At 34.3% G+C, this 21214-nt stretch overlaps 1 long non-coding RNA gene across 1 annotated transcript in view; it reads left to right on the top strand.

Annotated features, from left to right (window-relative positions):
- Nucleotides 1-17388, top strand: part of LOC125934329 (uncharacterized) — a 68714-nt gene extending 51326 nt beyond the window's left edge. The window contains exons 2-3 of the long non-coding RNA XR_007461322.1: nt 11843-11952; nt 17117-17388. This is a non-coding gene — a long non-coding RNA (uncharacterized LOC125934329). The remainder of the gene's footprint in view (nt 1-11842; nt 11953-17116) is intronic.
- Nucleotides 17389-21214: the final 3826 nt, after the last annotated feature.

The raw sequence follows: 21214 nt of genomic DNA, 5'->3' as shown, positions 1-21214 counted from the left end.
CTAATTTGTTGAGTCTGCATCTGTCATGAATTTATGATTTATTTACTTGTTATATTATGAGAAAATGGCAAGGATCCTCTTAAGTTATTGAGTCACAAATAAACTGTATAACTCTGCCGTGATTGCAGGGCTAAATCAACCTCAGGTTGATTCATTAGACTATGAAGCTAAGAATCCTTGTATGAGGAAATAAACTGAACAGCTGCTTGGTGTTGACTTACAACCTTGTTGTAAATAGCTGAATAGATGTTGTCCTCTTGGGAGATTAGTGTTTAATCTTTAACAGGAAATTTCAATGCATTTATCCCTCAGGACAAGTCCACAGCTATAAAATATGAATGGTGGAGTGCCTCTCATGGATAGATAGTTCTGATAAGGAGCATTTTTCCTACTGAGACTTTTATCATTTGAATGTATTTGCCTGATTATACTGCATCAGTGTCTGTCTCAAGCAGGGCAATGAAAGTTGAGATCAACTGAGTTACAGAGATGGTTGGATTAAAGTGCCAGCAACAAGATTGGATTGAATTCAATTACCAAGGAAAGATTCTTAAAATAAAGCAAAGTTTGTTTCATACTTGAGTGAAAGACATTTTTAGTCTTTCAGAAAAGAGTTAATTTGTCATAGAGGACCAATGAGCACTCAATCTGACCAGTGGTAAATCAGTTAAACTATGCTTCAGAATAATAAAATCAGACAGAAAGAAGAAAGAGAGCGATCTCTTAGACTTGGAGAGAAAGGTTCCCAGTTTTGGGACTTCATGTCCACAACATTTAACTTTGGAAGTTAGAACCAAGATAATGCCAGTTCTGAGTACACATTTCCAGCACTATAAAAATAGAAATTATTTCTTATTCTCATATTGCAGTGTCCATTTATTTAATGTTTATTTTTGAGAGAGAGAGCGTGCAGGCTGGATAGGTGCAGAGAGAGAGGTGAAGCAAGCTCTGTGCTGAGAGCCCCTTCAATATCCTTTTGAATGACAATAACTACAAAGGAACATCATTTTCACTATGCACCTTTTCTTATCTAAGTCTAGAATCTCAAAATTGGTAAGGAAAACTTGAAGGAAGGAAACAGCTGCAACCCTGTGAATACATGGAATACAGACCACTTACTTTGAAAGAGAGATGTAGAAAACTATCATTAGACACAAACACTAATGTTCCAATGTTCCAACAAAGAAAGAATAGGGAAAAGATACAGTAAGTATCTTTAGCAGAATCTGTTCATGGTTCTAGTTTTTTTTTTCATCATTTTGTGGACAATGTAATCCTGGAAATATGTGATATTTAATATGCAAAAGTTAACCAATATATGCATCAAAGGAGAGGTTATTAATACCAAAAAAATCCTAAAAATATAAAATGTTTAGATTTCATTTTCCCTGATGGACACAATAATAGATGATTTATTTCTAGGATTTTTAATATAATTTATTTTGTTCTTTTTGTTTATAATTGTATGCACCTCTAATAGACATGCATCTAATGTGTGTTCAATGACTTGATACCATTGGCAGGTCTTATTATTTCCAACATTCTCTTAATTATACTAAATGTTTGAGACATGTGCACATAACTATTTTCATCATTGTAACTGTTTTATAACATGAAATAAAAAGTAATTTTGAAATTTTAATAATTGTATCAATCATTATTATGCAGACAAAAGGTCATGCTCATGAAAACAAACTCTGATCTGGCAAACAGAACCAGATATGACAGCTATAAATATTTGCTGATCAGTGGAATTAGGGATGTCTAAATTCAGCAGGTGGATTGATATCATGTATATGAGAGGACATAGGAGTTCGCAAAGCATGGGAATATGACACCTAAATGACAATAGTAATCTCTAGCTCATGTTCTTAAAGGAGAATTCAAAATGTTAGAAAAAGTAAAATTAAAAACTCAACTCAATAGCAACTAAGTATAGCTATCTATAAGCGAAATTCTCCAATATAAAAAATACACTAAATTATATTCACAGAGGTGATGAATATTTATGCAGGAAACAGAACAAAAATTGATATATACTACCCTGCAACATATTTACACTTTCAAGAATTTCTTTTAATGAATTCAGGTATAAAAAAATAAAAGCAATCTGGAAGAGTTAATTCAGGAATTAACTTACAATGTCACTTGAGAGGTTTAAACATCATTTTAAATGGTAAAGACTAGGCCATATTTTGCAAGAAAATTAAGTAGCTTTTTTGAAGCTGGGGATCTCCAAAAATATAAAGAAAGGAAAAAGCATCTCAAAGGAATGAGAGTACATCATGTTTAAATCAAGCAATAAAACAAATCAAGTAAAACTACTCCAAAACAGGGAGAGAAGTCAATACATTTCTAATAATAGAAAAAGAAATGCAGAGCATGAATAATTGGCATTCTTAATAAAGAGACAACATGGTGAACAGAAATATTTTTGAATAACATTACTTAAAAAGAATGGAAGAAAATAAAATATTGAGAAGCCTCCATGCATCCAAATCCATAAAGTGTACTTCAGATTTAAATTTAATCAACAAAGCATTCTACCAAAAAAAAAAAAAAAAAAAGTAAACAGAAAATAAACAAAAATAAAATAACAACCTGGTCTCCTACTTTGGTTCCACAAATTCAAATAATGAAGGCAGTGAACATATAACATTTTTAACTTGTAAATTCCATACTTATCCATATTAAGTTTTTATTTATTAGCTATTTAAATGAACTTTTACTGTAAAAAGTTGAACACATAAACTGGTAAAACAAGTTAAATGAAGAAAATATTTACAAACTAACAAATATAGTTATAAAACAATGTATTGTAGTTCTTTAAAAAATATAGAAACATAATTTAAAAACTATCAATTCAACAAGAAATAGAGATGTTAGCAATTTCAGTTAAGAAATCATAAGTGAAAATAAAAAACAAACTTAGAGATAAAAACTAAATAAATAGAAATGAATAGCAAAAAAAAAAAAAAAGGTTTCTGATACAATAAAATGATGAAATAGACTGATTTCTTGAATTCTTCTAAAAGCCAGAGCCAAAAGCAAAACTATACTAGAAATATTCTACCTAAGTGGTTAAGACTATAAACTCTACAATGACTATATAACCTTGGCTTAGTTACTTAACCCCTATGTGCCTCGATTTTCTCATCTGTAAAATATAGATAGTCATTATATCTACTTCATAAGGATGTTTTTCCCTCTTAAATTAAATCAGTTTCTTTAGTTTAAATGAGTTAAATAAATAGAACACATCGCTCCTAAGAATCAAAGAAATCGTGATAAATTTTAAAATAAAGTATAAAAGATACTGACTTTTAGAATCAGAAAATCTAACAGCTCAGTAATTAATATACCAAGTAGAAAAAATGGAAGAAATCACTACCCCCAAAACAACATTTTTCAGAGTCAAGGAAAATCAAGTGAGATAATAATAATAATAAGCCTACAAAACATCAAAAACACTTAGTTTAAAAGGATTTATGTCAATAGACTGCCAGGCCATAATACTTTCTAAAAAGCCTGATCTAAATATTCCTTAGTAAAGTCAGTTATGAAAAAATACATGCAATGTAATAATTTACAATATGATTCAGATCTAAGTGATTTAGAATAGAAGCATCTACAATGTGCTTTTGAATGAGGAAAAGTAAATTAACAGTAACTATTACGAATGTAATTATAAATGTAAATATGTGTGATATTTGAATCTACAAATGGGAAGAAAATAACCAAAAACATTTCATTCAAAAGCAAGTTTTCTTGTGTACTACGTTAAGTGGGAAGAGAAAAAGGAGACTGTTAGCAATATTGGTAAGATAGGTACAGCAAAAAAAAAAAAAAAAAAAAAAAAAACCACCTATGGATTAGAACATTATCTTTAATCATGAGAATCACTTTCTCATTATGAACAAGTGCTTTTGAGGCTGATTTTTAAAACTTACCTCTTTGATAGTTGCATTTATAATAAGCAATTATCCTTAAAGGAAGGTTTCTCATTTAAAGGACTGTCCTCTAAGAAACAACTTGTGTTAGAAGATGAACAGACAGCTGACTTTTCCCTGTTCATGGCTTTCCAGATATGAGTCCTTGAAGCAAAAACAAAGGGAAAATGTTATAAGTGCAAACACTGCTGGTAGGCAATAGGAAAAAGAAACCACATATGTGACATCAAGAAGGTACATAGGAGATTTTGCTGATTGTGTAAGAAGATAGTCTTAGAAACCAGATGGACTATTCAGCCCAGGGGTACTTATCCTAGTGTTTCAATAAAACTGATTTAAGCCGGGGGCGCCTGGGTGGCTCAGTCGGTTGAGCGTCCGACTTCAGCTCAGGTCACGATCTCGCGGTCCATGAGTTTTAGCCCCACATCGGGCTCTGGGCTGATGGCTCGGAGCCTGGAACCTGCTTCTGATTCTGTGTCTCCCTCTCTCTCTGCCCCTCCCCATTCATGCTCTGTCTCTCTCTGTCTCAAAAATAAATAAACGTTAAAAAAATTTTTAAAAAAAAGTGATTTAAGCCGGATGACATACAAAAACAGGGCAATAGTTGTGTTTCCATGTGCAAAACAAACACCATCAGAGTTGAAGTAGATGGGTCAAACAAAGGGCATATATGCCCAGTAGCTTGGCCCAGCCAGCTCAGAATTGACAGAGGAGGGTCTATGAACAAAGTATCTAGCTTCAAAATGGAGGTTCAAGTAAAGACTTTTATCTTACTACCATGGCAGAATATCAAGATATAAATGCAGAGGCTCTGGTGAAAGAAAAAGAATGTTTCTAGTTTAAGTCTAAAATGCATATTGCGTGGGGCGCCTACTGGCTCAGTAGATTAAGCATCTGAGCCTTGATTTCAGCTCAGGTCATGATCTCAAGGTTTGTGAGATCAAGCACTGCATTGGGTTCTTTGCTGACAGTGTAGAGACTGCTTGGGATTCTCTCTGCCTCTCCCCCATTCTCTTTCCTTTAAATAAATAAATAAAATAAATTTAAAAAACAAATTGGTTTAATAAGAACAGTTTTAAAGAAACTAAGAATTCTATACCTCTAATATTCTTTTTTTTTATTTTTTAATATTTGAAATTTACTGTCAAATTGGTTTCCATACAACACCCAGTGCTCATCCCAAAAGGTGCCCTCCTCAATACCCATCACCCACCCTGCCCTCCCTCCCACCCCCCATCAACCCTCAGTTCTCAGTTTTTAACAGTCTAATATTCTTTTTTTAAAATGTTTATTTATTTTGAGAGAGAGTGAGAGAGAGCGCACACACACATACACATGATCAGGGGAGGGGCAGAGAGAGAGGGAGAGAGGATCCCAAACAGGCTTCATGCTGTCAGCACAGAGCCTAATGTAGGTCCAGTCTTATGAACCATGAGATCACTATCTGAGCCAAAATCAAAAGTCAGATGCTTAACTAACTGAACCACCCAGGCGCCCCTCATATTTTTAAACAATAAAATTTCATTAATGTGCATATTGTTGTAGAATACGTAACTCTTTTTCTCTAAATTAAGCTTTTCTGTTCTTCCCATTTCATCATATGTTAGTCCTCATTGTGGCCATTTCCTCCCTTACAGGTACTAGGAGCATAGGTATAATGCTGGGCTCTTTTTTTTTTTTTTAAGTCTTTAAATTTAAATTTCAGTTAGGTAACATACACTATAATATTGGTTTCGGGTGTACAATATAGCGATTCGACACTTCCATACAACCCGGTGTTCATCAGGACATGTGTCCTCTTTAATCCCCATCACCTACTTAACCCATCACCTCACCCTGTTCACCTCTGGCAATTATCAGGTTGTTTTCAATAATTAAGAATCTGTTTCTTGGTTTGTTTCTCTCTATTTCCTTTTTTTAGAAAAAAAAATTATTTCCTAAATTCCATGTATGAGTGAAATCATATGATATTTGTCTTTCTCTGATTTATTTTGCTTAGCATTATACTCTCTAGCTCCATCCATGTCATTGCAAATAGTAAGATTTTTCTTTTTATGGCTGAGTTATATTCCATTATATATATATATATATATATATATATATAATCCTATAATATATATAGTTCAATATTCTATATCAAATATTATACATACACACACACACACACACACACACACACACACCACTCTTCTGTATCCATTCATCAGTCCATGGACACTTGGGCTGGTTCTATAATTTGGCTATTGTATATAATGCTGCTACAAACATTGGGGTACATGTATCCTTTGGAATTAGTATTTTTGTATCCTTTGGATAAATACCTAGTAGTGCAATTACTGGATCATAAGGTAGTTCTATTTTTAATTTTTTGAGTAACATCCATACTATTTTCCACAGTGGCTGCACCAGTTTGCATTCCTACCAACAGTGCAAAAGGGTTCCCTCTCTCCACATCCTTGCCAACACCTGTTGTTTCCTGTGTTGTTGATTTTAGCCATTCTGACCAGTGTGACTTGATACCTCATTGTAGTTTTGATTTGCATACCCCTCATAGTGATGTTGAACATCTTTTCATCTGTCTATTGACTATCCATATGTCTTCTTTGGAAAGATGTCTACTTCTGTCTTCTGCCCATTTTTTGATTCATTTTTTTGGGGTGTTGAGTCTTCTAAATTCTTTATGTACTTTGGATACAGATGTCATTTGAAATTATCTTCTGTTTAGGAGGTTGCCTTTTAGTTTTGCTGATTGTTTCCTTTGTTATGTAGAAGGTTTTTATTCTCAATAAAATAAAATTATTTTGATGTAGAAGAGTTTATTTTTGTTTTGTTTCCTTTGACTCAGGAGACATATCTAGAAAGAAGGTATTATGGCTAATGTCAAAGAGGTTATGGCTGTGTTCTTCTCTAGGAGTTTTATGATTTCAGGTCTCACATTTAGGTCTTTAATCCATTTTGAATTTATTTTAGTGTATGGTGTAACAAAGTGGTCCAGTTTCATTCTTTTGCATATTGCTGTCCACTTTTCCCAAAGAGACATTATTTTACCCGTTGGATAGTCTTTTCTGCTTTGTCAAAGATTAATTGACTATAAGTTGTCATATTGTTGGGGATTTAACTACCCAAATTTGTTTTGCTACCTAAAATCTTCTGAGCCATGGACTTCTTTAAAATCAGATGAAAGTGATATATTCAGGTCTCCATAAACAATGCACATTCATGCATAAAATATGCAAACAGTATCAGAGTATTGCCAGGCCCCTGCAGTCAGCTTAATACCTGTTCTAGAGAAGATATATTTAAACATGTCCTTGCTATTTCTGGAATAAAATTTGCATACACTACAGCAGAATAGAGTAGCTTAATGACTAAGTGACCAGTAAGTAGTGTATGAGCAGCTTCTTGACTAGAAGGAAACCATCATACAGGAATTTTTTTCTCTTTGGTTTCTGTTAGGCCTCAGAGAAGAAAAAAAAAAAAATCAAGCAGATTCCAGGATGTTATGCCCTGAGACTAGAACACTACAGACAAAATTGAAAAGGGTGAAAAAAAGCTAATATTTGGTAAACAAAATGAAATCCATGGGCCAAATATAGCTCACTACTTATTTCTGTATGTTCCACAAGAATTTCTTTCATATTTAATTTTTTTAATGTTTATTGATTTTTGAAAAATAGGAGTGAAAAAGAGGAGTGAAAAAGAGGAGTGCAAATAGGGGAGGGGCAAAGAGTGAGATGGAGAGAGAGAATCCTAAGCAGGCTCCACACTATCAGCACAGAGCCTGACATGGGGCTCAATCTCATGAACCGTGATCATGACCTGAGCTGAGACTGAGAGTAGGATGCTTAACTGACTAAGCCACCCAGGCCCCCCTGTGTTTTACATATTTAAATGTTTAAAAGATTTTAAAAAATATATTTAAATATATGTGAAATTATATGCAATTCAAATTTCAGTGTCAAAAGTTTTATTAAAACACTTGTAAGCTCATTTGTTTACATGTTATTCCTGGGCATTAATGCTCTATGACAGCAGAGTTGAGTAGTTGTGACAAAGACCATGTGGACTAGGAAGCCTAAACTATTTACCATCCAGCCCTTTACAGAAAAAGTTTGCTGAACTCTGACTTTGAGCATGTGAACAATTATATAATAGCAGTATCCAAATTAGGACAGATGTTCACAAAAAAGCCTAACACAAAATATACCCTTATTTTAAAGCCTACACTCCCTTTAAAACATGTGGAATGATAGCCTTGCTTCTGCCCATAGACCTTAAGAAATAGTTTATATTTTTTATTTCATATGGAAGAATATGATGCCTGAATTTATTCTATTTTTGGAATGCAAATGGTTATCTTAGAAAGTTTCTGTGCTCCTTAATTACTCTACTGAATACATTATGAGGGTTCTATATTGATGTCCTTCTATTAAATGAAATGTGAGGCCCTTTTATAATAAACATTTTTGAAATAATTCGTATACATATGGAAAAGAGTACAATGAATAAGTCAGTGAATTTTTACAAACTGAATACATTCAGATAACTGTCATCCAAACCTACAAAAATTTAACACTCAGAAAACCGCTACTATCTTTTCTAGTTACTATTTCCACCTCCTGACCAAAGTGGGTTCTACCATGACTTCTAACACTATAGACAGGTTTTTGTCCTTTTTATATTATCCTCTGATTCTTGCTTTTTTTTCACTCAACATTATGTTTATGCAACTTATCTAAGTTGTATCTAGATGTAATTCACTTATTTGCATTGATCTGAAGTACCCATTGTAAGCATAGTAGTAAGAACATCTATTGCCATTTATGATCTACAGTTCTTGGAATTTTTTTTATATCAAGTTGAAGTTGACTCCTATTATATAGAAGTAGAATTTCTAGGCTATAAGACAATGCATATTTATATTCCTAGAAGTTATTTTCATAGAATTTTCTAAAATATTGGACAAATTTACAGTGCTACAAACAAGTATAATAAATCCACTTACCACAGATTCTCACTGATATTTAAAATTGATGAATAAAAAAATCCTAGATATTTGAGTTGTGTGGAGGAATGAAGTTGTAATTTTAATTTATATTTGTCTAATGAAAACCATAGTGAGAGAATTTTGTACTACCCGGCTTCAAATATCATTATAGAGCTATAGTAATCATAACGATGCAGTATTGTATGGATAGGCATAGATCAATAAATCAAAACACAAAGCCTAAAATTAAACCCTCACATGTGTGGTCTATTAATTTTTAAGAACTATGTAAATGAAATAATGTAAGAAAAATAATGTTTATTAATAAGTAGTGCAGGAACATTGGGAATTTGTAAGTCAATAAACCTTCACTGTTACTTTAAGTATATACAAAAAGTTAACTCAAGATGGATCATAGACTTTAATAAGTAAAAAAAAAAAAAAAAACAACCCTGGAAGAAAACACAAGAAATAAAGCTTTGTGACCTTGGGTTAGGCAAAATTTCTTAGGTTGTAAAAAGCACAAATATTAAAGGGAAAATGTATGCACTGAAGTTTATTAAAATTTAAAATTTCTCTTTGGATGACACTTAGTAAAATGAAATACAAGACATAGACCAAAAGAAAATATTTGCAAACACTTACCTGATAAAAAGCTTGAATGCAGAATATGGAGAATTTCCCTGAAGTTCAACAATAAGGTAACAATATAATAAAAGAAATGGGGCAACATTTTTTATTTAAAAATGAACAAAGAACTTCACCAAGGCATATATATGAATTGCACTGTGCCCATGACACAATGTTCAAAATTATTAATTAGGGAAATGCAAATTTAAACCATAATGGATACTAGCACATGCCTATGAGAATAGTTAATATTAGAAAGACAAGAGGGGCGCCTGGGTGGCTCAGTCGGTTAAGCGTCCGACTTCAGCTCAGGTCACGATCTCGCGGTCCAAGAGTTCGAGCCCCGCGTCAGGCTGTGGGCTGATGGCTCAGAGCCTGGAGCCTGCTTCCAATTCTGTGTCTCCCTCTCTCTCTGCCCCTCCCCCGTTCATGCTGTGTCTCTCTCTGTCTCAAAAATAAATAAACGTTAAAAAAAAAATTAAAAAAAAAAGAAAGACAAGACACTCCAAAGTACCTGAGAAGATGAGGAAAAACTGGGTTTTGAAGTGACTGAGGAGATAAGCAGAAAGCTGGTCAAATGAATAGCCATTTTGGAAAATAGTTTGGTAGTTTCTTAAGAGCTCAAAAATATACTATATAAGCCAATAATCCCCCTTAGGTATTTACCCAAGAGAAATGAGAATAAATGTCTACACTAAGGCCTGTATACAAATACATTTAAGGGCTATTTCAATAATAGCCACCACCCCCCCCCCCAGAAAAAACAAGTGCCCATCAACTGAAATTAAATACATTAAATAAATAAGTAAATAAATATTTCGTTAACACACCCATATGTTAATAAAAAGGAACAGGGGCGCCTGTGTGGCGCAGTCGGTTAAGCCTCCGATTTCAGCCAGGTCACGATCTCGCGGTCCGTGAGTTCGAGCCCCGCGTCGGGCTCTGGGCTGATGGCTCAGAGCCTGGAGCCTGTTTCCGATTCTGTGTCTCCCTCTCTCTCTGCCCCTCCCCCGTTCATGCTCTGTCTCTCTCTGTCCCAAAAATAAATAAAAAACATCGAAAAAAAAATTTAAAAAAAAAAAAAAATAAATAAATAAATAAAAAGGAACAGACTGCTGAGACATACATCCCTATGCATCTACATGGATGTATCTCAAAAGTGTTGAACCACATGAAACAAGCCACACTCTAAGCCTACAAATGTACAAATCTGTTCATATTCCATTCAGGAAGAGGCAAACATTTCAGATGGGTGTGGATGTTTGAGAGATAGTTACTTTTTTTAAGTTGTTTTGTCATTGGTGAATTATTTTGTTTTGATGTTTTCTCTTTGCTATACAACATCCATACTGTTTGTTTGGAAAGCAAATACTTGGGTAATTAGAATTACCTGTATTGCTGAATTTACTTAGTGTAACTTGAGTAAATGTAAATCACCCATGATCTAAGCAACCTGTATGCATTAGCATAGACAGAAAATAATGGTAATTGTGGTGCTTGGATGGCTCAATAAGTTAAGTGTCAGGCTCTTGGTTTCCACTCAGGTTATGAAGTCACTGTATATGGATTTAAACTTGCATCTGGCTTCATACTGACAAATGAAGAGCCCAATTAGGATTCTCTCTCCCTTTCTGCCCCTCCCCCATTTGCGTGCTTGCATGCTCTCTTTCAAAATAAATAAACAAACAAAAAGAATGGTAATTTATGTCCTGTGTGTATAAATAGATTCTTGTTTTATATTAGATGAAGGTGAGCATTTGGCTTTTTTTTTCTGTCCAAATGTGTATTTAAATTCCACTTAGTTAACATACAGTGTAATGTTAGTTTCAGGTATAGAGTTTAGTGATTCATCACTTATATACAATACCTGGTGATCATCACGAGTGCTCTCCTTAACACCCATCACCTCTTTAACCCATCCCTCAACCCCCCTCTCCTACAGGAACCATCAGTTTGTCCTCTATAGTTAAGAGTCTGTTTCTTGGTTGATTCTGAAGTTTTTATTTGAGCTTTTTCTTTTGATAAAATAATAGATCTTGAGCAGAAATATAAATCACTAAGATTGTTTGTGGATCTTGAGCACATTTTCTATATTTGCATGATTCCAATTCTTACAGAAAAGAAGTGAGGACTTCAGCTATAAATTATTTCCCAAGGTGAGATATCTCCAGTGTTTTATGCAAGTGCCAGCATATTTGGAGGAAAGACATTTTGAATTTGTTTTTCCTTTAATACCTAGTAAATGTTATTGAAATGTTTACCTCCCTTTTCACAGCATCCCTCCTCCATTTTCCACCTAATCCTCCTGGTTTCCAATATTTCAGTGTAATATACATTTGGTGCTTTATGTGAATTCCTAACAGAAGAAGGTTTTCATATCAGAAGGTAATTTTAATGATTTTATTAATCACATATTATAATATAATAATTAAATTGACACACTTGAAAAGTCAATAAATGCCATTCCTGCTCTAAACTTACTAAAAAACTTACTAAACTTACTAAAAATCATTTGTTGTTTTGTTGTTTTGTGGTCTATTTTTCAGGTGTACACCCATATTTAAGTACTTAGGAACATTTAGAAAATGTTGTTGTGTATCAAGTAGGAGATGAGGGAAATAGCACATAGATCAGCTACCATTTGCTGGGGTGTGATGAAACTCTAATAATTATGAACAAATGGAGTGAGATGGGTGAGGAGGTGACATTTGAAAGAATCTTTGGGTAGAAAGTATGGGAAAATTTGAAACATTAGCATAAGACCTGGCAAATGGCATAACAAAAGCTTATTTTTAAGGCCACCTATTACTACAAAACAACTTTTAACCTTCAATTATAGACCACCATACATTTTAAAACACATTCAGGAGATTTTAATATATTTACCTAATTATAAACTTTAAGTAAAAAACTTTGTCATATTTAATGTCATGGTGGCTATCAATATCAGCTTTTATAGGCTCATGAAAGTGGTTGTATTTATTCCTTCCTAACTCCTCATTTAGTGACCTCACATGAGGAGCACAAAAATTGTCCTTGATGGGACAGTTTACATCAGAGAAATTGTCAAATGCTACAAATCAGTTCCTGTCCTCTCTGGAGAGCCTGTTAACAGCTACAAGCGCATTGCTGCATTAAACACACACACACACACACACACACACACACACACCTTTTTTTTTTTCTTATCTTCTAGGTGTGCAAAATAGATATTAAGTAATCTAAACAAGAAGAATTTTGAATCAACTCTCAGTATAATACAAATCATTCTTTAAATTATATTTCTTTCAGTATAGTTAACATACAGTGTTATACTAGTTTCGGATGTATTGTATAGTAATTCAGCAGTCCCATACAACACCTGGTGCTCTTCCAAGTGTGCTCCTTAATTTCTGTCACCTGTTTAACCCATTTGCCCATCTACCTCTACTCTAGTTTCTTCCTATAGTTAAGAAGCTGTTTCTTGATTTCTCTTTTTACTTTGCTTATTTGTTTGGTTTCTTAAGTTCCACCTATGAGTGAAATCATATTGTATTTGTCTTTTTCTGACTGATTTATTTCGCTTACCATTATACTCTTGAGTTCCATTCATGTTATTGCAAATGTCAAGGTTTCATTGCTTTTTGCAAGTAAATAATAAAGTATTTAGTCATAATACTTTATGACTAATATTAACAAATAATTTTATGACTAAAAAATATTACTAAATAATTGGACATTTGCAAATGGCAAGATTTCATTCTTTTTATAAGTGTAATAAATTATTTAATTATAATATTTTATGACTAATATTAACATAAACAATATTATTTATGATTAGATAATATGACTAAATAATTGTTGGACATTTGGGCTGCTTCTGTAATTTGGCTAAGGTACATCTGATATAAACATAGGGGTGCATATATCCCTTTGAATTAGTGTTTGTGTATTTGGGGATGAATGCCCAGGAGTGCAATTACTGGATTATAGGGTAGTTCTATTTTTAATTTTTTGAGGAAACTCCATTCTGTTTTCCACAGTGATTGCCCCAGTTTGCATTCCCCTCAATACTGCACGAGTGGTGATCTTGGGGTGTGAGTTCAAGCCCCATGTTGTGTGTAGAGACCAATTAAAAATGAAATAAAATTTTTAAAAATGCAACAGATTTCTGCATATTGATCTTTTTTTATCCTGTGACTTTGCTGAATTTATTAGTTTTAGTAGGTTTTTGTTGGAGTCTGTATGGTTTTCTATATATAGTATTATGTTATCTGCAAATATTGAAAGTTTTACTTGTTTATTACTGATTTGGTCTTCTCTTAGTTCTTTTTGCTGTCTGATTTCTGTGCCTAGGACTTCCAGTACAATGTTTAATAAAAGTGGTGAGAATGGACATCAGTATCTTGTTCCTGGCCTTAGGGGGAAAGCTCTCGTTTTCTCCATTGTGTATGATGTTCATTGTGGTTTTTTCATATATGGCCTTTATTATTTTGAGGTATGTTCCCTCTAAACCTACTTTGTTGAGGGATTTTATATCATGAATGGATGTTCTACTTTGTCAAATGCTTTTTCTGTATCTCTTAAAATGGTCTTATGGTTTTCATCCTTTCTCTTACTGATGTGATGTATCATGTTGATTGATTTGTAAATATTGAACCATCCTTACATCCCAAGAATAAATCCCACTTGATTGTGGCGAGTGACATTTTTAATGTATTGCTGGATTTGGTTTTCTAGTATTTTCTTGAAGATTTCTGAGCCTGTGTTCATCAGAGATACTGGCCTATAGTTATCTTTTTTGAGGTGTCTTTATCTGGTTTTGGCATCAGGATGATACTGGCCTCACAGAATGAATTTGGAAGTTTTCTTCATTTTTTGGGAGAGTTTGGGAAGAATAGATATTAACTCTTCTTTAAATCTTTTGGTAGAAGTCCCCTCTTAAGCCATTTGCTCTTGGACTTCTGCTTGTTGGGAACATTTTTTGATTACTGATTCAATCTCCTTGCTGGTAATCGGTCCGTTAAATTTTTCTATTTCTTACTACTTCAGTTTTGGTGGGTTATATGTTTCTAGGAGTCTATCCATTTCTTTTAGGTGGTCTAAGTTATTGGCATATAGTTTTTCATAATATCAAATCAATTTTTGAATATCAACTATCTGTGAGATTAATGAATATCATTTATAAGCCTTTGGTAAATAAGCTAATAGCATCAGATTTCACTTCATTGAAAATAAAAGACAAAGATATCTGATAAGAAATCTTGATAGAGTTTCACCCAGTTATCTTATAAGAAACAAATACATTGTACTGAATCTCTCATTACATTTCTTTATTCAGTAATTAAGGCAGTTGGTAATTGGCAAGATCTCCTAGAAAGAGCATTTATATATAAACAAAAGAAGGTCACTGAAATTATAGATTAAGCTAAATATTATAGTGAAATAAACAGAAGTATAAAATAACTGTTCATAATAATTTAAACAAACCAATATATTAAATAACAGAAAAATACAGCAAATAATCCGAATACTAATGGAACAGAAAATTATATTTCTATAGTATCATTGCAGTGATTGATTGCTAAGCTCTTGAGCTGTTTATTCATTTCCAAAGAGAGTCATTCGTTTAGCAAATTTTATTCTTGATATGATTTTCAAGAGCTATTATTTTTCAGATAGATTTTTAAGAATGACAATGAAGAACTGAAATTACAACATTGAGTAGGCTTTGCCATGAATCACAATTATTTTAATACTAATAAATAATATATATCAAATGACTTGTTCAGTAATTTCCATTTGTCAGATGGGATGGCTAGTCTTATAAAAATATTATATTCTTTGTTCAAGCTGTAATGTATAATTATGGATAAAATCTGGCCATTTAAAAAACCTTAAATAAAACTGTTACTGCATAATGGTCAGGCTGTTGCTTTGCCCATAAAACTTAGTAAAAGAACTGTTAAGAGTTCATGGTATTCTTTCATCCCACTGTCACTGGATAACCCCATAACTGGAGATAAAATTAAAGTGTTTGTAATGAGAAATCTCAGATATAAGGCAGTTAATAAATTCAAGACTACAAAGGATTTATTGGTATTTTTTCAACCCAGAAGTTAGTTTCCAGTATGTTTGAATGCAAATCCAGAATTTAAGATCCAATGTTGATTAAATCCTAGTTAGCAGAATTTTCCTGTCTTAGCAGCAGACTAGTAGTTCTTGCTTCACTGGTTCTCAATTTATAAGTAGGCACACATGATGATGCTTAAAACTACCATATTGACATCAGTCTCATTTTAAATTCAAGGCCCTGGAAATGAAATGACAGTGACTTAGCAGCACTACAAATGTTCCTTACTTAAAACAATGTTGGTGGCTTTTGAGGTGCCAGGGTAGCTCAGTCAGGTAAGTGTCCAACTTTGGCCCAGGTCATGATTTTGCAGTTTGTGGGTTTGAGCCCTGCATGGGGCTCTGTGCTGACAGCTCAGAGCCTGGAGCCTGCTTCAGATTCTGTCTCTCTGCCCCTACCCCTCTCGCACTCCGTCTCTCTTTGTCTTTCAAAAATAAATAAAGATTTAGGGGCGCCTGGGTGGCTCAGTCGGTTAAGCGTCCGACTTCAGCTCAGGTCATGATCTCGCGGCCGACTTCAGCTCAGGTCATGATCTCGAGGTCCATGAGTTCGAGCCCCGCGTCGGGCTCTGTGCTGACAGCTCAGAGCCGGGAGCCTCAGATTCTGTGTCTCCCTCTCTCTCTGCCCCTCCCCCGTTCATGCTCTGTCTCTCTCTGTCTCAAAAATAAATAAACGTTAAAAAAAATTATAAAATAAAAAAATAAATAAAGATTTAAAAAATTAAAAAAAAAACAATGCTGATGACTTTTTTTATGTGTATTATTTTTGAGAGAAAGTGTGAGTGGCGGAGTGGAAATCCAAACTGGGCTCCATGCTGAAAGTGGAGAACCTGAACCCGGCCTTGAACCCATGAACTGTGAGATTATGACCTGAGCCAAAGTCAGATGCTCAACTGACTGAGATACCCAGGCACCACAAACTATGTTGGTGACTTTTTAAAATGTAGTAAAAAGGTTTTGTCTGCCACATTTTCTATAATCTATAGATTTTTAGAGGCCATTTTTATACAAGTGTTATACTACAGAAATCCTGCTAATCACCACTTCAAACAGATTCTTTGTTTCCATTCCCATTCAATAATTTAAACTCCTGGTATACAGTATGAGTATGGCTAGAGAGGGACCTGTTAGGGAAATCATTACACTTTTGGATACAGAAATATTAGATAACTAAGCCATGTAGTTCTGAAAGACATTAAGAGCTTTATGATCAAGGCCTGTTAAGATAGTCAATTTTTATGTGTAATTTGTGTATAAACAAGGGTTTTACATCTTTAAAATGAGCAGAAAGTGAACCCAACCACCAACCGGAACAATTTCAGTAGAAGCTAGGATCAGCCTTAGGAACTTGAATTTCAGTGATGCACATGCTTATCAATGACTAGTTACTTGATTTGTGAACAGGTTTTTTTCTTTTGTTTTGTTTTGTTTTTTCCAGTAAATCAAGAGAAAATGAGAACATCCCTTGCAGCTTACGGTGGATACTGGTTCTTCCTAGAACCCTCTTTGCTGAAGGATGAATAAATAGAAACAAAATCCCAATCCAAAAAAATGATCTGAAACAGCTGGAAAACAGAGCATAATTTTAAATATTGAAGAAAATTCTATAAGAAAAATAATTGTTAAAATAAATATTTTATAATGTATCTAATTTGTATTCTTAAAAAAATTTTTAATATGAAATTTATTGTCAAATTTGTTTCCATACAACACCCAGCGCTCCTTCCAACAGGTGCCCTCCTCAGTGCCCATCATCCACCCTCCCGTCCCTCCCACTCCTCCTCAACCCTCAGTTTGTTCTCAGTTTTTAAGAGTCTCTTATGGTTTGGCTCTCTCCCTAACTTTTTTTTCCTTCCCCTCCCCTATGGTCTTCTGTTAAGTTTCTCAGGATCCACATATGTGTGAAAACATATGGTATCTGTCTTTCTCTGTATGACTTATTTCACTTAGCATAACACTCTCCAGTTCTATCCACGTTGCTACAAAGGGCCATATTTCATTCTTTCTCATTGCCACGTAGTACTCCATTGTGTATATAAACCACAATTTCTTTATCCATCCATTAATTGATGGAAATCCCATAATTTGGCTATTGTTGAAAATGCTGCTATAAACGTTGGGGTACAAGTGCCCCTATACATCAGCAATCCTGTATCTCTTGGATAAATTCCTAGCAGTGCTATTGCTGGGTCATAGGGTAGGTCTATTTTTAATTTTTTGAGGAACCTCCACACTGTTTTTCAGAGTGGCTGCACCAGTTTGCATTCCCACCAACAGTGCAAGAGGGTTCCCGATTCTCCACATGCTGTCCAGCATCTATAGTATCCTGATATGTCCATTTTAGCCACTCTGACTGGCATGAGGTGGGATCTCATTGTGGCTTTGATTTGTATTTCCCTGATGATGAGTGACATTGAGCATCATTTCATGTGTCTGATGGCCATCTGGATGCCTTCTTTGGAAAAGTGTCTATTCATGTCTTCTGCCCATTTCTTCACTGGGTTATTTGTTTTTTGGGTGTGGAGTTTGGTGAGTTCTTTATAGATTTTGGATACTAGCCCTTTGATATGTTATTTGCAAATATCTTTTCCCATTCCCTCGGTTGCCTTTTAGTTTTGTTGATTGTTCCTTTGCAGTGTAGAAGCTTTTTATCTTCATGAGGTCCCAATAGTTCATTTTTGCTTTTAATTCCCTTGCCTTTGCAGATGTGTTGAGTAAGAAATCACTGCAGCTTAGGTTATAGATTTCTCCTCTAGAGTTTTGATGGTTTCCTGTACATATTCAGATCCTTTATTCATTTTGAGTTTATTTTTGTGTATGGTGTAAGAAAGTAGTCTAGTTTCATTCTTCTGCATGTTACTGTCCAGTTCTCCCAGCACCATTTGTTAAAGAGACTGTCTTTTTTCCATTGCATATTCTTTCCTGCTTTGTCAAAGATTAGTTGGCCATACTTTGGTGGCCAAATTTGGAGTATCTATTCTATTCCATTGGTCTCTGTGTCTGTTTTTGTGCCAATACCATGCTGTCTTGATGATTACACCTTTATAGTAGAGGCTAAAGTCTGGGATTGTGATGCCTCCTGCTTTGGGCTTCTTCAATATTCCTGTTAATATTCGGGGTCTTTTTTGGTTCCATACAAATTTTGGATTGCTTGTTCTAGCTTTGAGAAGAATGCTGGAGCAATTTTGATTGGGATTGCATTGAATGTGTAGATTGATTTGGGTAGTATTGACATTTTAACAACATTTATTCTTCCAGTCCATGAGCATGGAATGTTTTTCCATTTCTTTGTATATTCTTCAATTTCCTTCATAGGCTTTCTATAGTTTTCAGCAAACAGATCTTTTACATCTTTGTTTAGGTTTATTCCTAGGTATTTTATGCTTCTTGGTGCAATTGTAAATGGGATCAGTTTCTTTATTTGTCTTTCTGCTGCTTCATTATTAGTGTATAAGAATGCAATTGATTTCTGTACATTGATTTTGTATCCTGCAACTTTGCTGAATTCATGTATCAGTTCTAGCAGACTTTTGGTGGAGTCTGTTGGATTTTCCATGTATAATATCACATCATCTGCAAAAAGTGAAAGCTTGATTTCATCTTTGCCAATTTTAATGCCTTTGATTTTCTTTTGTTATCTGATTGCTGATGCTAGCACTTCCAACACTATGTTAAACAACAGCGGTGAGAGTGGACATCCGTGTCGTGTTCCTGATCTCAGGGAAAAACCTCTCAGTTTTTCCCCATTGAGGATGATAGTAGCTATGGGCTTTTCATAAATGGCTTTTATGATGTTTAAGTATATTCCTTATATCCTGACATTCTCAAGGGTTTTTATTAAGAAACGATGCTGAATTTTGTCAAAGGCTTTTTCTGCATCGATTGACAGGATCAAATGGTTCTTTTCTTTTCTTTTATTAATGTGATGTATCACATTGATTGATTTGCGAATGTTGAACCAGCCCTGCAGCCCAGGAATGAATCCCACTTGATCATGGTGTATAATTCTTTTTATATGCTGTTGAGTTCGATTTGCTAGTATCTTGTTGAGAATTTTTGCATCCGTATTCATCAGGGATATTGGCCTGTAGTTCTCTTCGTCTGCTGGGTGTTTGGTTTAAGAATCAAAGTAATGCTGACTTCATAGAATGAGTCTGGAAGTTTTCCTTCCCTTTCTATTTTTTGGAACAGCTTGAGAAGGATAGGTATTATCTCTGCTTTAAATGTTTGGTAGAATTCCCCAGGGAAGCCATCTGGTCCTGGACTCTTATTTGTTGGGAGATTTTTGATAACTGATTCAATTTCTTCGCTGGTTATGGGTCTGTTCAAGTTTTCTATTTCTTCCTGTTTGACTTTTGGAAGCGTGTGGGTGTTTAGGAATTTGTCCATTTCTTCCAGGTGGTCCAGTTTGTTGGCATATAATTTTTCGTAGTATTCCCTGATAATTGCTTGTATCTCTGAGGGATTGGTTGTAATAATTCCTTTTTCATTCATGATTTTATCTATTTGGGTCATCTCCCTTTTCTTTTTGAGAAGCCTGGCTACAGTTTATCAAATTTGTTTATTTTTTCAAAAAACCAACTCTTGGTTTCATTGATCTGCTCTACAGTTTTTTAGATTCTATATTGTTTATTTCTGTTCTGATCTTTATTATTTCTCTTCTTCTGCTGGGTTTAGGGTGTCTTTGTTGTTCTTCTCCTAGTTCCCTTAGGTGTGCTGTTAGATTTTGTATTTGGGATTTTTCTTGTTTCTTGAGATAGGCCTGGATTGCAATGTATTTTCCTCTCAGGACTGCCTTCACTGTATCCCAAAGCGTTTGGATTGTTGTATTTTCATTTTCATTTGTTTCCATATATTTTTAAATTTCTTCTCTAATTGCCTGGTTGACCCTTTCATTCTTTAGTAGGGTGTTCTTTAACCTCCATGCTTTTGGAGGTTTTCAAGACTTTTTCCTGTGGTTGACTTCAAGTTGCATAGCATTGTCATCTGGAAGTGTGCATGGTATGATCTCATTTTTTTTCTACTTACAAAGGGCTGTTTTGTGACCCAGTATGTAATCTATCTTGAAGAATGTTCCATGTGTACTCGAGAAGAAAGTATATTCTGTTGCTTTGGGATGCAGAGTTCTAAACATATCTGTCAAGTCCATCTGATCCAATGTATCAATAGGGGTCTTGTGTCTTTATTGATTCTGTGTCTAGATGATCTATCCATTGTTGTAGTAGGGTATTAAATTCCCTGAAAGTACCACATTCTTATCAATAAGGTTACTTATGTTTGTGATTGTTTTATATATTTGGGGGCTCCTGTATTTGGCGCATAGACATTTATAATTGTTAGCTCTTCCTGATAGATATACCCTGTAATTATTATACAGTGCCCTTCTTCATCTCTTGTTACAGACTTTAACTTAAATTCTAGTTTGTCTGAAATAAGTAAGGCTACTCCAGCTTTCTTTTGACTTCCAGTAGGATGGTAGATAGCTCTCCATCCCCTCACTTTCAATCTGAAGGTGTTCTCAGGTCTAAATTGGGTT

Source organism: Panthera uncia, assembly GCF_023721935.1.
Source record: "Panthera uncia isolate 11264 chromosome A1 unlocalized genomic scaffold, Puncia_PCG_1.0 HiC_scaffold_17, whole genome shotgun sequence".
Lineage (NCBI taxonomy): Eukaryota > Metazoa > Chordata > Mammalia > Carnivora > Felidae > Panthera > Panthera uncia.
The sequence above is the reverse complement of the archived record's forward strand: the minus strand, read 5'-3'. Positions and strand labels throughout refer to the sequence as shown.